This window comes from Anser anser (assembly GCF_964211835.1).
Source record: "Anser anser genome assembly, contig: HAP1_SCAFFOLD_43, whole genome shotgun sequence".
NCBI lineage: Eukaryota > Metazoa > Chordata > Aves > Anseriformes > Anatidae > Anser > Anser anser.
In genome coordinates this window covers 500,558-516,704 of record NW_028154214.1, presented here as the reverse complement: position 1 = coordinate 516,704, position 16,147 = coordinate 500,558, and positions in this window count along the sequence as shown.

The window sequence follows — 16,147 nt, the reverse complement described above, 5'->3', positions numbered from 1 at the left end:
CCCATGGGCCTCCCCTCCAGGTCTGCCACGGAGCTCCCCTAGCTAGGAGGGAGCTATGGGGACGTGGGCTGAGACACAGACTTCTGCCCTGGAAATGCGCGCAACTGGCAGCGATGAGCATCATGACGGGAAGCCACACTTAAGACAGCGCAGGCATAGCAATGGGAGCCTTGGAAAGAGCTCTCCTTTCAACCCACATTCCTCTTTCAAAGCAGAGATCCAGCTTATGCGTACTCAAGTCTAGGGTGGATGAAGTGACACAAGCAGTCTGTTTGGGAAGAGCCCCGGTGCTCTTTATTTTCCATTCAGGGGTGGAAAGCGGGAGAGCTTCCCAGCCCCTTTGCTCAGAGCTCCGCTGCTGCCGCCGTCGCCATTCCCAGCACCTTCCCCTCCACTGCGGTACCAGCATCTAGCGCTAGGGAGTCAAAAGAAAAAAGAGGATGAGCAGGTTGTGTACAGGCTGAACACAGAGAAATACTGCAGGCTTAGCTCGGGCCGTGCACGTAGGGGTCTGCTTCCCAGGAAGCTTCAAGGCTGCCGAGAAGTGAGACAGATGCCTCGTGCCCGAGCTCACGACAGGGTCCCCAGGGGTGCAGCTCACCAGCCTGGGGCTGGGTCAGGTGGAGCGGAGGACCCTGGGTATTCTGCACAGGTATTCCCCCTCAGGGCAAGGTGTCCTGGCGTCAGCGCTCTCCAAAGGAAGGACAGCCTCTCGGCTTTGGAAAGGGGAGAGGCAGCCATCCAGGGGACCCCTCTGTTTTCAGACAGGACTTTCACATCCCACATGGGAAAGCCTGTTCTGGGTGCCCAGCCGCTCCCCGTCAGGTGTCAGGGAGCTCCAGTCCCAAAGTCTCCAGAGTCTCCAAAGCCTGCGTCCGTCTCGGGAGGGGTGTCGGAGACGTGCCCTCTTTCTCCCAGTGCTGCCCCCAGGGGAAGGATGGGCCTTGCAGCAGCGGGAAGCACCATCCCTTTTTGGAGATACTTACCGGGGGAGCTGCTGCTGCTGCTGCTCTTGCCGCAGCCGGTTTGCCTCCGCAACATTTCTGAATACACTTTGTTGATGGCGATGCGGCTCCAACCTTTCCAAAACTTGGAGTGCTCGTGGGGAAAGGCGGCTGCAACAACAGGAGAAAGGGATCCCTCAGCCTCTGTCAGACACCCCTTCTGCCTCTCCCCTCATCCATGTTATACATTAGTTTTGGTAGAAATCATTCCCGACACATCGTGGGTAAGGTAGATCGAATTTCTATTTATTTGAGCAACTCAGCAAGCAGCGATAAGTAAAACAGCGCTGGGCGGCCGGGGAGTCTCCTGCTCCGCCAACGGCGCGCACCTAAGCCCGCCAGAGTCTCCATTTATAGCCTAGTAGTTCCGGGTTTAGTGGCACATCCTGGTGTCTTCTTACGACTGCGAGGCCTGTTGCTAGGGGGTCTTCGTCAGTCCTCTGGTGGTCGTGGGGATGAAGATCGTTGTCTTCCTCTGCGTCGGGGTCGTGACTTTGCTGCTGATATGTGTGTTCTCATGTGAGGGGGAATGCCATTTTGCCCTTTTTTGGAGCTGGTTTCTACTGCAATTGTTAACTTAACAGGAAATTCCTATACTTGTTTTTTTCCTTCAACAGGACATTGGGGGTATAAGCAGTTAACCATTGAAAACCTTCCCATCAGCAATATTTAATGAACAAACAAGGCTTTACCCATTACAATCCAGACCCTGCACCCATGCGGTGCCACGTGCACCCACCCTTTCAACCTGTGGTGAGTTTTAGGCCTTGGCGGTAACCAAGGTCATGCCCGCTTTAGGAGGAATCAAAGGGTGTCACAGGCAACCCCAGGACTCAGGGACCAGGCTCCTGGACATGTCCTGACATCACTCAAGAGCTACTCCAGTGCCCCACGACGGGAACGGAGCCGGCACACACTTACTCAGGCTGGAGTCTCTCCAGCTTGCCTGCTGCTCCCAACTCCTCTGCTGGGGCAGGGTTCTCAGCCTTCCTCCACCTCTTCCTGACCTTGCTCCTGGGCTGGGCTGGAGGATGGGGAGTCCGAGCATGTTGGCTGTTGAATCGCTGCAAGGAGAAGTCCCTCTCATCAAACAGGACTGGACGTACAGCTGCTCTTTCCCAGAGGACCTCTTGAAAGGACCCTGCAGCAGGACCTGCGAACCAGGCGACTCGGCGCTGCCAGCCCACGTCTGGCTGCTGCTTTTATCCCTCACTTTCTGCTGACAACCTCTCCCTCACAGGGAGGAGCAGCAAAAGCCCTGACCTGCGGCCTCGTGCCCGTCCTGCTCCCACCACCCTGGGACCTGCCGCCCTCGGAGCCCGGGCAGAGAGGATCGCCGCTGTTCTCAGCGGTGTTGATCACTGCCAGTACCTGGGGTATCTGTTGGTCCTCCCCCTCAGACCAGGCTTCCCATGCAGCCATGGCTGCCTGGGCTTGCTCTTGTAGCTTTTGGTACGTGGGCCATGAGCTGTCTGTTTGGTCCCACTGTGAAGACAGGTTCCAGACCTCCTGGAGGAAAAAAAAAAAAAACAAAAAAAACAACAAAACAAACACAACAGCAGACAGGATTGGTCTCAGCTGTCCCTCAGGCCTAACCCACACTCCTGCCCCCTCGCCTCAGCCGGTCTGTCAGCAGTGCTTCGACCCTCAAGGATGAGGGGCCCTGAAGCTAGGCCAGGCTCCTCAACTCGTGACAAACACAGCTGAACAGCCCGCGGTGACCAAAGCCCTCTGCCATCAACGACTCAGAAAGGCCTTGCTCCTTTTCCATGGCCCCTGGTCAAAATGAAGTGGCTCATGGCAACACGGGAGGCAGTAAGAGGCAGGGAAGGTGTGCGGGACGCCACCTTCCGTCTCCTGAGGAAGAGATGAAGGAGGTAACAAATGTGAAGACGAACGCATCCCAAGGGACCTGCTCGGGATCGCTCCACACAGAGGCTTTTGTACAGGCCCAAACAGCACAGTCATTGCAGCAAGGCAGAGCAGGTACCTGCAGCGCTCTCCTGGAGGCTTCAGGAGCAGGGAGCGCAGTGGTGGTGGACTTGGCTTGAGGAGCTGTTTCCTGCCTGTCTGCCTTCTTCGTCCCGGGGGAGCTGCCTGGACACGGGGGGAGCACGCTGCAAACAGACGCCGGGAGGAGGCTGCATGAGCCCAGGGAAATTCGGTCTCCAGTCCGCGCTCGCAAGCTGCGTCAGCCTCTGCAGCAGACGGCACTTCCGCAGCGAGCGGGCATATTGGACTGGCCGTGTTCACTTCAGCGGAGACAGAGAGAGCCAAACGCGAAGCTGTGGCACCACCTGCCTTCAGGAAGGCTCGGGATGCCCGTATCCAGGCCCTTTTTGGTGGAAGAAGGAGGGGAGCGGTGTCTTGTGCAAGGACAGGATCCGAGAGACACCATTATGGCCCACCCGGGCTTTACTTCAGCTTCTCCTCTGTGGCCCTGAAACACGGTGCGCTTATGGGTGGAAAACAGGTTATCGCTGGGGAGCCAGCGGAGCCATTGGAGAAAGCCGTCAGGTAAGGAGCCCAGTCATGCCATCTCCCTACCTCAGCACTCTCTTGTGCCTGCCACAACGTTTGGGATAGCGTTTGAAAAAAATGCCTGAAAGAAACTTTTCCATCTGGTATCACAGCTCCTTAGGCTGGAAGAAACAGCAGGGGAGATGGGGCCACGGCAATCCTAAGACACGGTGAGACATGTTAGAATGAAGGCAGGGGACGTTTGCTCCCACAGACAAGAAGATGGGCTCTGCTGCAATGTGGGGGGGCTCCTGAAGGGAGAAGAGCTTCTGCAACAAGGCTCTGCGTTCAGCTCCCCCAAGGATCGGGGCCCTGCTGGAAAATGAAGCTGGTGTGCCAGTCTCAGGCAAACGTGCTGCACGCTTGCCATCCGTTGAGAGAGCGGCCTCCGCTGGGACGTGTGTCAGGAGCCACCCTGCGGCTGGTGGGTCCAAAGGGGACATCTCTCCAGTGTGGCTGCAAGGGGCTCCTTCCTCCTTTCCCCCAGGGGTCTCACCTGGTAGAAGGCTTCTTCTCCACATCTTGCTGCCTTGTGCCTGGCTCCCAGCTTGTCAGGATGGGGAGGGAAAGCTACTTCCTCCTCTGCAGCAGGTTGCCAGGATGGCACTCTGAAACTAGGAAAGGAGGAAGCTCTTCCGAGCAGCTGCGTGGGCACTGCCTTTTAACCTGGTTCAAGTCAGCCAGCACGGGACAGGGACCACCCCCAGACAGCAGGGACCTGTTCCCTTACCTCTTCTGATCCTGCGCTCTCCTGCAGCTTCCTCCTGCGAGGTGGTGGAAACTTTGGCCTCCGGCCTTCTCCTCACAGTCAGATGAAACCTGGAAAACAAACGATGACACGGGCTTGAAGAAGGCTGGCCTCCTACCCGTTGCAGCTTGCTGGCAGTAATCCTCCTGGTGTCGCACAAGGCATGGCATCCCTTTTCCGTCATGTCCATGCATGGGGTTTGTTGTCAGTCTTCCCGCAGCACCACAGAAGGTAGCCTAAATTCCCCTCCACATGCAGGCAATTCTCTCTGACGGGAATCGCGGCAGCACGGGCACAAGAATGGCAGAATATGGAGGCTGTACAGTAACACTGCCAGGCTTTTTGCAGGGGCAAGCATCCAGACGCTCAGAAGAAACTCTCTTTGCTCGTGGAGAGAGCAGCTAAGGGGGCAAGCGTGGGGAAAGGCATTTGACTGGCCTGCCATGTCCGGGCTGGCCAATAGCAGTCAGGTTGCTCACCCTTTGCTAGGATTCCCAAAGAAATGGAAGTAGCCCCCAAAACCTCACCAACTTACGCTGTGGAGCAGTGCAACCAGGCCCGCGGCGCTCTCCGGACGTTTGACGCAGTCTAGATAAGACTTCACGCACAGAAAACCATCTTCGCGTGGCAGAACTCCAATGTCCCTGACGGCAAAGGGGACGTGCTCCTTGTTCCTCACGAGGAAGCAGTACAAGAGGATGGTCTCTTGCACGCAGTTCTTCGCCACGTGCAGCGGGAAGGAGGTGGCTCGCGATAGCTGCACGTACTTCAGCGGCTCAATCTTGACACCATCTGCAAGGAGAAGCAACATCCTCAGCGACACGGCAAGCCCAAGTTGCTTGCAACATTCAGAACAAGTTCCCAGAGAAAGGGTCGCTAAGAGAAAGAGCTCCTGGGGCACGGTTTCTTTTGGGGGAACTCAAGCTGTACCCTGACCGTTGGAGACAATCCTCTACTTCTCCCAGGCCTTTCCAAAGAGCAGGGAGAACAAACCGTTCCGGACATGGGGCAGGAAGAGGGGGGCTGCTGCCTTCTCACCAGGGAGGAGCTCAGTGGGACAGTAGATCTCCTCCAGCCACAACTCATCGATGTCCAGCTGGAAGAAAGGTCTTCGAACCAAGAGCAGCCCTTCTTTGCCATGGAACTGCTCTCGGACAACACCAAAGGTCCCGAGTCCCGCAACCCAAACGCCCTGCACACAGAAAAGACAGAAAGGCCGATGAGGGAGTTCTTGAGAGACGGGAAAAGGGATGGCTGTCAGAGCAGGGGGACACTGCTCTGTGCCCTGCCCACTCCTGAGGGACAATGGGGCAAGGTGGGGCACTTTGGAAAGCTTTGCAAAAGAGCCGCATCCTCAGTTTCTTTCGTCTCCCCCCTCACAGCATTTGCCAACATCCCTTGGCTAGAGAAGCGCCCAGAGGTTTCCAGCACACGGATTAGACCTGGCACTGATTCCCAGCAATTGTCCTAGGCACGGACCCAGGATATTCCCCCCTCTCTCTGCTCGCCCTCCCCACTCAGACCGCAGGGAAGAGGGAAGCCCTAGGGTGTGCCAAACACCTGAGAGGCAGAGCACATCTGGCCTTGGTTTCTCTCCCAGCTGGCCAAGAAGCTGCTCCGGGCACCCTGGGCAGTCTCAGTGCACCGCCATGCTGCTCGGGCAGGGATTGCCTCATGCAGGGCCCACGACACCGGCCCACCTTATCCCGCTTCAGCTCTTTCGGAATGTAGTCGCATACAGCATCCCAGATAGCCTCAGTCCCTGGAAAGCAAGGAAAAGACACCTCAGGCTCCAGGCCAGCCAGCTCACAACCTCTTGGCAAGCACCTCACCCAGGCGATGACACATGCAGGCATACACAAGCACCCCAGAAAAACACCACGCACGCATTCCTGGGACATTCCTGAGAGGCCTGTGGGAGCTGCAGGCCACACCTAACAAATTTGACTAACAAATACTTCAGCCCCCCTTTTCTAGGCAGTCCGGTAAAGTCTATCTGCCAATACTCTCCAGGCGCCTGCCCCTCAGCAGTGGAGTTTTGCATGTTTATCGGATTATTTCTCCAACATATGTCACACCTTTCGGTGACCGACCTAATAGTCTCCACCATAGTCCTGCGTATAAATGACTTCTTTAAATGCTTTAGCAAATGTTCTGTTGCCCCAGCGCACAGCATTATGCTCCTCCTTCACTAGACCATTTGTAAGGGAAGAGGGTACCACTGCTGGACCTGATAGGTACCTACCTGTCGGGCACCACAGCCCTGCGCAGCTTCCACGGTGTCTCACGGGCAGGGGCCAACAATTTCTGAAAGACTGCCCTTGTACTTAAAAAGCAGCGGTCTTCGCTCAGGGGCTCTTCAGGCCGGGGATCGGGGTCCTCTCCGAGAATCGCTCGGTGCTGCCTGAGGTTCCGCCATCCCAGGAACCGTCGAGGCTCTCCCAGGAAACAGTCCTCGAGAAGAGCTCCGAGACCCCAGCCGGGGCTAAAGGGCCAGTCTCCCCCTGACTGGGGCTGCCCACGGCCTGTCCCCAGGCCAGGGGAACCGCCCCAAGGTACACAACACGCCACGGCACGACGCAGGGCCGGGCAGCGGCTGCCCTCACGCTGCCGGGGCTCTGGGAGCCACCCCTCACAGCCTCTGCCTCCCCTCAGTGCTTCCCGCTCCTCCCTCCCGCTCCTCCCTCAGGGCTCGCCTCTCCTCAGCCCGGGCTCCGATTGGCTGCCAGAGCCGCCAGGCAAACGGAGCCCCACCCCCTGCCGGCTGGCTGGGGCTCGCTGCCATGGCAACCGTGCAACCGCCTGACCAGGCAGGGCGGGCGCCGCCATCTTAGGAGTCGTGGGCGGGCTGGGGGCGTCTCGGGGCCTGAGGGGGGGACCTGGCCTGTGTGCCCGGGGCGCCCCTGCCCGCCCCTGCCTTTGCTCGCTCCCTGTGCCTCACCACCTCGTCTTCCCTTTTCTTTGCGGTGTCGAACGCCCGAGAAGCCCGACAGGCTCAGGAAGGCGGCCATTCAGTTGCACAAGAAGCAATAGGGCCGGATGCTCCTGGAATGCTACTTGTTGCAGCTTTGTGCCTGGGTATCACTGTGAGATCAGGCTAACAGGATGAAGGCTTTGTTCCTCGTCCCTTCTGTTGAGAGAGGGGTTTTGCCTCTCGGCAGAAGCTATCCCCAGGCTCTCGGCATATTTAAGCAAACTAAATGCAGCTACAGCCTCTTCTTTGTCTGAGACCGGATCGCAGCTGATGAGGAAGTAACGGGACCAGCAAACCCTTTCTGGCTGCAGCAGCTTGGGCCCGGCTGCCCTGGCCCTGGGGCAGGAGGAGCTGCCTGAAGACCCCCAGGGATGGCACGGAGGGGCTGCGGGCCTCCCGGGGGCTGTCTTGTGCCTTGGATGTCCCATCTGTGGGGCTGAGCCCTCTGTGCCCCCAGGAGCTGCTGTGCCCTTCAGAGGGGCTGGGGCTGTGGTGGCAGTGCCCAGAGCCCTGCAGCAGCCTGCTCCGGACACTGCCCTGGGGCCAGCCCAGCCTGAGCTGCTGGACTGCGCTGGGCAGAGGGCAGGGAGGTGGGCATGTTAGCGTTCATGAAAACACATAATCCACAAAGTGATTATACGAAGGTGCTTTATTAGGCGCCGCAAGTTAGGGGCAAGCCTGCCCAAATCTAACTTTGTCCGATTTGTTCACTCAGTTCTCTTTTATCTCCTAAAATATTACATATGCATTAGGTTTCACAACTCATCTATGCATATTCATTTCCTAGCTCCGCCTAGCCCCGCTTCGTATGCTTCGTATCTTATCAGTCCTTCTGCGCTTGCGTATTACTCTCGGGTGGTCGTCGGGATGAAGTAAGATGTCTTATTGTTAGCGTTCATGAAAACACATAATCCACAAAGTGATTACACGAAGGTGCTTTATTAGGCGCCGGAAGTTAGGGGCAAGCCTGCCCAAATCTAACTTCGTTTGATTTGTTCTCTTAGCTCTCTTTTATCTCCTAAGATACTACATATGCATTAGGTTTCACAACTCATCTATGCATATTCATTTCCTAACTCCGCCTAGCCTCGCTTCGTATGCTAGTTATCTTATCAGTCCTTCTGCGCTTGCGTACTACTCTCTGGTGGTCGTCCGGGTGGTCGTCGGGATGAAGTAAGATGTCTTATCAGAGTTGAACTTTTTAACCTTTCCTTCTCACGCATGCTCTCTGAGCCCTTGGTCTCAGTCCAAACCGCAAGGTTGGTTTGATCCAGTTCCCAGGGTCCAAGAAGCCCCAGTTATCCAGATGTCTTGCAAATTGAGCATTCTTTTAATCCTCCTTACTCCTCATCATGAATTGGTGCATTCTCATGTTACCCTTGCACATATCTCATATGTACCCTTGCACCTTTCTTCCAAGCGCAGCCTCGGAACAGTACATCGCAAATGTAACATATTAAACAATATTGTATTATTTCTTCTTCTATTACTAACATTTCCCCCCTTTGAAAGCATTTCACTCCTTTCGAGGAGTGGTTTTCTGCTAGGGGAAATGACCCAGGTGTGAAGAAGTGTGTGTGCCAGGTGAGGGAGGGAACCCCAGGGATCCCTTCAGGCTGTTTCCCAGCAGGTTCCCCTGCAGCCCCAGGGCCATGGGCAGGGAGCCTGGTGGGGGGCAGAGCAAGGGAGGCCTTGGGCTGGGCCTCTGCTGCTGAGCTGGGCCGGGCTCCTGGGCCCAAGGGGAGCTCCTGGCAAGCGGGCAGCGCTGCAGAGAGCCAGCTCTGCCCAGGAGCAGCTCCTCTGCCCAGCGCAGCAGGGCTGGGGGCACTGCCTGCAGCTGGCACGGGTAGGGGAGAGAAGGGAGAGGGAGGTTACCGGCTGAGTGGAATATGAGAATACTGAGAGCTGAGAGGAGGAGAAATCTTCATAGCACATAACAGGGTAAGCCTCCTTCTGCAGTGCAGTGCACAGGAGTATCAGGGAAGATTTCCAGACCCAGAACTTCCCACAGAAGATCTGGCTGGTTGCACTTGGTATTTCTTTAGTGTGGAGAAGCACAAGCTCCATTGCTAAGGTTCCCTGCTGCAGGGTGAACGTGCAGGCCTCCGAGGGCTCCCTTGTTGCAGGCCAGCTGCAGGCTGTGAATCCTGGGGTGCAGGCAGGGGTGCCCGGGGCTGTGGTGCAGAGCAGGGTCCCTGCTGTGCCCCAGGGGCTGTGTGCCGGGGCAGGGCCTCTGCCGCCTGCCAGGCTCAGCACTCAGCCTGCCCGGGGAGCTGCCCAGGGCGCTGCGCGGAGAAGCTGCGGGTGGAAGGAGCCCCCCCGGCAGGGCAGGGTCCTGCTGCTGGCGGGAGGCTGCTGCCTGGGGCAGCCTGCTCACAGCTCCATTGTACGACAAGGGCATTTCCCAAGCAATTTTTTCTAAGCAAACAAGGTCAAAATAGGGATTTTCTGCCCTCTTTTCAATTGCCTACTCTACTGGACAGGAGGGGAAGCAGGAAGAAGTGGAAGAGGAGCTGTGAGTTTGAGCACATTGCTGAGACTCCTGAACTGTAACTCTGAGGATCAGTATGTTTGTGAGCTGCCCCAAATGTACCTTCAGCCTCTCCTCTTCATATTGAAAGCGACAGCATCAACTTTGCTGAACCCAGCAGGGCTTTCTGACAGGTCCTTTTGCACCTGCAAAGATGCACATGCACCTAGGCAGTCTCTTGCATACAGGCAGGTTTCTGAAGGGCAACGATTACTGCACACAGATTTGGTTGAGGCTGTGAGCAGAAACAGGAATAAGACATGAGACAGGGAAACAACTCCCAGAAATAAAACCTTCAGGCATCAGGGATATGATCAAGGAATGAGGGGAAAGTTAATCAGAAATCTTGTCAGAGGGAGAATTCATCAGAAAACTCCATATTTTTTCCATTCAGTGCAGACCCCTTCCTCTGAACATGCCCCCTTGCCTCCTCTCCCACCCAGAAAACCCTCTGCCCTCACGCCCATGGGTCCAAGGCATGGGGCATGTCTTCTGCAGCCAGAGCTCCAGCAGAGCAGAGGTGCATCTCTCCAGCCATGCGCCCATTTCCACCTGTGCTGCAACTGCAGAGGGGGTCAGCTGCCTGGGGGTCGTGGGCAATGCAGTTTTTGAGGCTGGGGATGTTAGCGTTCATGAAGACACATAATCCACAAAGTGATTATATGAAGGTGCTTTATTAGGCGCCGGAAGTTAGGGGCATGCCTGCCCAAATCTAACTTCGTCTGATTTGTTCTCTTAGTTCTCTTTTATCCCCTAAGATATTACATATGCATTAGGTTTCACAACTCATCTATGCATATTCATTTCCTAGCTCCGCCTAGCCTTGCTTCGTATGCTAGTTATCTTATCAGTCCTTCTGCGCTTGCGTATTACTCTCTGGTGGTCGTCCGGGTGGTCGTCGGGATGAAGTAAGATGTCTTCATCAGAGTTGAACTTTTTAACCTTTCCTTTTCACGCATGCTCTCTGAGCCCTCGGTCTCAGTCCAAACCGCAAGGTTGGTTTGATCCAGTTCCCAGGGTCCAAGAGGCCCCAGTTATCCAGATGTCTTGCAAACTGAGCGTTCTTTTAATCCTCCTTACTCCTCATCATGAATTGGTGCATTCTCATGTTACCCTTGCACATATATTTTGTATCTTCCAAGCGCAGCCTCGGAACAGTACATCGCAAATGTAACATATTAAACAATATTGTATTATTTCTTCTTCTATTACTAACATTTCCCCCCTTTGAAAGCATTTCACTCCTTTCGAGGAGGGCAAATGCTTTCACTAACTAACTAAAATATTTTACACTCAGTGCTCACCAATAATATAATCACGGAAAATTACATCATTAAGAATCAAGGAAATTACAAAGATTAGGATTGTCACAACATTTCATAAGTCCACCACTTCTGCTTTATGTTACGTTCACCCTTCTGGTTGGGTTCACTTGATCTGAAACTGATCTTGTCTATTCGGTTTTCATTCCATTTCACCTCCTGGGTTCCTCAGATTCTTTCTCTGAAATCCAAAGTTGTTAGATGCCGGTGGAGGATATTGAGGATGTGGTTCCATTTGCCGAGCAATAGTTTGCATCACTGTCCGGTTCCAGGTTGTCTTCCTTAGAACCAGACTTTTCAGCATTATAAATGTTAACCAAATTAGTACCCCTACAATCACCAATATAATTATTGTCTCCAGTAAGGACTTAACCCAATTACTAATATTCCATCCACTAAAAATGTTATCCAACCAGCTTGTTGTCATATCTTTCTCTTCCTGTTCTGCATCTTGTTCCACTCGAGCCAGTTGTTCTATGTCATGTTCTACATCAATAGTCACATTTGGAATGTGGATGCAGCAATGATCAATACGATCTTTTAGAAATCCACATACTCCATGTTCCTTTAATAACAGTGTATCTAATGCTAATCGATTCTGTAGCACCATTTTAGCTGTAGCTTGTAGTTGGATATTAAGGTCTCTAAAGCCTTCTTTCGTGGCTCTCGTGCGCCTACTCACTTGTCCTGTAAGTTTATAAATCATTTCCCTATTTCGATAAGTAGCTACCTTTGCAAATAGAGATTCTAATGCCCAATTGAATTTTACTCCATCCGAGGGTTCATGCCATATATCTTCATCTGCCCCTTCTTCTAAACTTCTTTTTGCCCTACTAATTTGTAGGGTTTCCAACTTTCCCTTAAAAGGAGACTTTTTCCATATTGGACGCAGTGTGGGGAGGGAGTCCTAGAGTTATTTCTTTTACTTCCCCATCTATCGGTGGGTGTGTAGTCCAAGTTCCATTACTGGCTGCCCATACAAATTGTCCTGGACTTTGTATGGTACTATAGCTACAATCCACTGCGACTTGACTAGCCTGGCTATTTCTTTCCGAATTGTACTTAATTCCTCGGCAAGCACATCCTGCCCTAAGAGCTATCAATACCGGAAGTAAGTGCTCAACATCTTCATTATTGCTGTCGCAAGTATATTTCTTCTCACAAGTCCACCAAGCTACCTTTGTTGACTCTTGTCTACCACTCCTATCAACCCGGCTTACTGTATAAAACTGATCAGTTCCATTCTGCTTTCCCTGCCATTTAATACACCATGATGTATTCCCTCCATACTGGAATTTCTGCAATAAACTTACTGTCCAATCACTATCCCACCCTTTCATTCCTTTTGGCTTATTTTTCTCTTGACATTCCCAAACAATCTTTTCTCTAACTCCTTCTACTACACGTAGTTCGTCGTAATGACACTGTCCCACATTCTTAAATCTGCCTATCGTTATGAAATGATAGTTCTTCTTTTCACATTCAGACCTCGATGTTGGGGGGCTCAGTTTCCTGTAGTATTGTGTAACATTTATCCTCTCTAAAACTTTCACTTCTTTACATTGAATTGTTTCATTTCCTTTTACTTGGGGCAGTGGGAGGTGGTTATACCCCACTCAAGCGGGTCCCCTGTTGCTTTTGGAATGGGCATACAAGCAGTAATTCTATCAGTTCCTTTCATTATGGCAAAATCTTTAATCAATCCTACCAGTAAATTCTCTGATGGTTGCCTGTGTGGGATCTGTACCACTTGTGTCCATGGCACCTGGCCCTCTCTTTTTCTTCTAGATCCTTTTCAGTGGGCTACCAATATTCCTTTATCCAATTTCAGATATACCAATATTTCTCTTATCCCGTAATCTGTGCTATTTTCACGTGTTACCATGCACCGGTAGTTTCCTTTGTTGACTTTAGTAACACTAAACAGGGTTCAGGTGGTAGCTCCTCTCAGTTGTTGGCCCAATTCTATGGGTTTACTTACGTACGCCTTCCCCTTCCATCCAGCCTTCAGTCCTGTATTGTCCCTGGTTGTGTCTACGTATATTTCCTGGCTCTGTCTGGAGTCATTTATTTTTCCCCACACCACCTGTAGAGAGCTAATTGTTATTGGTTTATCGTTGTGCATTCCACATTCCAAAGTAACATTTTCTCCTCTGAATATTTCCTCTTTCTTATATTTTTCTGGTATTTCTAGGAACTCAATTACAAGGTATTTACACAAAACAATTACTGTTATCGATACTGTTGTTAAGAACCCCAACATCGTATGGTTATACGCGCCTCATCTGTAGTTTTGTATCTCCGATTGCTCGCACTGACCAAAATTCGGGAACCTTTTTCACCCGAGTATAATGAATCCAAGCATCCACCCCTTCTACCTTTACAGCTGTAAAAGTAGTCAATAATACTTGATAAGGTCCGGCCCACCGTTCTCTCAGGGGTTCTTCATTCCAGTTTTTAATGTACACTCGGTCACCTGGCTGAATGTCGTGGATAGGATTTTCCAGTGCCAACGGTCGCTTCCACACCAGAACACTTTGAAGTTGAGCTAAAGTTTTACCAAGAGACAATACATAATTATAAACATCCTGGTTCCCTGTTATATGCATGTTAGGATTTGGTTCTGGGGATTCATAAGGCTTTCCATACATTATCTCGTATGGGCTTACTGACATTCCACTCCTTGGCTTTATCCTTATTCTCAGTAAAGCTATAGGGAAAGCTTGTGGCCATTGTATTTTGGCTTCCTGGCAGATTTTACTGATCTGTCCCTTTAGAGTTTGGTTCATCCTTTCTACCTGTCCCCTAGATTGGGGTCTCCATGCAGTATGTAAATTCCAAGAAATTCCTAATAGTCGACTTACGTCTTTAACCACAGATGAAACAAAGTGCGGACCCCTATCCGAGGATATTCCTAATGGTACCCCAAACCTCGGAATGATTTCCCGCAGTAACCATTTTACTGTCTCTTTAGCTTGATTGGTGCGACAGGGAAGGGCTTCCGGCCATCCGGAAAAGGTGTCAACCCCTACTAACAAATACCTATATCCCCCGGTCCTAGGTAACTCTACAAAATCAACTTGCCAGTAATCTCCTGGTTCTATTCCTACTCTAACTCTTCCCATTTCAGCATGTTTTCTTGCTACTGGATTATTTTTCAGACAAATCTCACACTTTGACATTACTGATTTTGCCATTGTTAACATGTGTGTAGAGATGATGCTACGTTTTAAAAATGTTACCATTGCCTCTGCACCCCAGTGACATTCATTATGTCTCATCTGAAGTATTTCTCGCATCACCAAGGGGGGTATTACTACCTGGCCCATAGCAGTTACATACCATCCATCAGAGTTCTTTCGGGCCTTTAGGAGATTTGCTAATTTCTCATCCTCTGGTGAATATCTTGGTTCCTTGGGAAGATTAAGACAAGTGGGGCCTACCTTGAGTGGTACCAAAGCCATTACATTCCACACCTCCCGAGCAATTTGTCGAGCTGCTCGATCTGCCAGCCGATTCCCTTCTGATATTTTTGAGGTTCCTCCTTGATGAGCTTTACAGTGCATAATAGCCACTTGGTTTGGTTTTTGTACCGCATTTATCAAATTTAACACCTCCTCTTGATATCTTATATTGGCTCCTTGTGAGGACAACAGCCCTCTTTCTTTCCATAATGCTCCATGAACATGGACTACTCCAAAAGCATACTTTGAATCTGTCCAAATATTTACCATCTTCCCTTTACTCAGTTCCAGTGCTCGAGTCAGGGCTATCAGTTCCGCTCGCTGTGCTGATGTTCCAGGTGGTAAAGGTTTTGCTTCGATCACTGTCTTCAGGGTTGTTACTGCATACCCTGCATATCGTGTTCCGTTCTCCACAAAACTACTACCATCAGTAAGAAGTTCCCAGTCATACCTTTCAAGGGGTACATCCTTCAAATCCTCGCGGCTCGCATGGGTATGTTCAATTATTTCCACACAGTTGTGTTCCAACGGTCCTTCTTCTGGAACAGTTCCTAGAAATACTGCTGAATTTAACAGGTTAGTCGTTTTCAAGGTTACGTCATCTTGTTCAGTTAGTATTGCCTGATATTTCATCATTCGGCTGGGTGATAACCAGTGGCCCCCCTTTTGTTCTAAAACAGTTGTTACCATATGTGGTACAAAAACTTCAATATGTTTTCCCATTTGAAGGCAAATAATTTTCTACTATCTTTATCAAGAGGTATGCAAAAGAAGGCATCCTTTAAATCTATCACAGTAAACCATTTATATATCTCTCTCACAGATGTTAACAATGTGTAAGGATTAGCCACTACCGGGTAAATGTCCGTTGTTATTTCATTTATTGCTCTAAGATCTCGTACCAATCTATATTCGCCATTCCGCTTCTTTACTGGAAAAATTGGAGTATTGTATTCCGATTTACATTCTTCCAAAATCTGATATTTGAGAAATTTGTCAATAATTTTCACTGTCCCCTGCCTAGCTTCTATCTTAAGTGGATATTGTTTGATTTGAACAGGTTTGGCTCTTTCCTATAATTCCACCTTTACCAGTTGTGCCAGTTTCGACTTCCCTGGTACATCTGTTTCCCATACTGTTGGTATAACTGCATTTTCTACTTCTCTTGGAATATTAACAAAGGGTTTATCTTTGATCATTAGGATTTGTCCTACTTTGGACTCAGGTACCTTCATTATTAATTCTCCATCCTCAAAGGTTATTGTTGCATCTAATTTAGCTAATAGATCTCGTCCCAAGAGTGGAATCGGGCATTCTGGTACATACAAAAAATCATAGTTTAGTTCCTTACCCCCAAAACGCAAATCAAGGGGTTGTAAGAATGGCCGTTCCTCCTCCTTCCCTGTGGCTCCAATTATTGTAGTTGTCTTAGTTCCTAATCGTCCTTTTAAACTATTTAACACTGAATATGTTGTTCCTATTACATTTACAGACTAATTAACACAGAGAAAGAAGCTCCTGTAACCAACAACAACAAAAAATTCAAGCCTCTCTCTTCGTTTCCTAGCTTTATTTCAACTAGTGG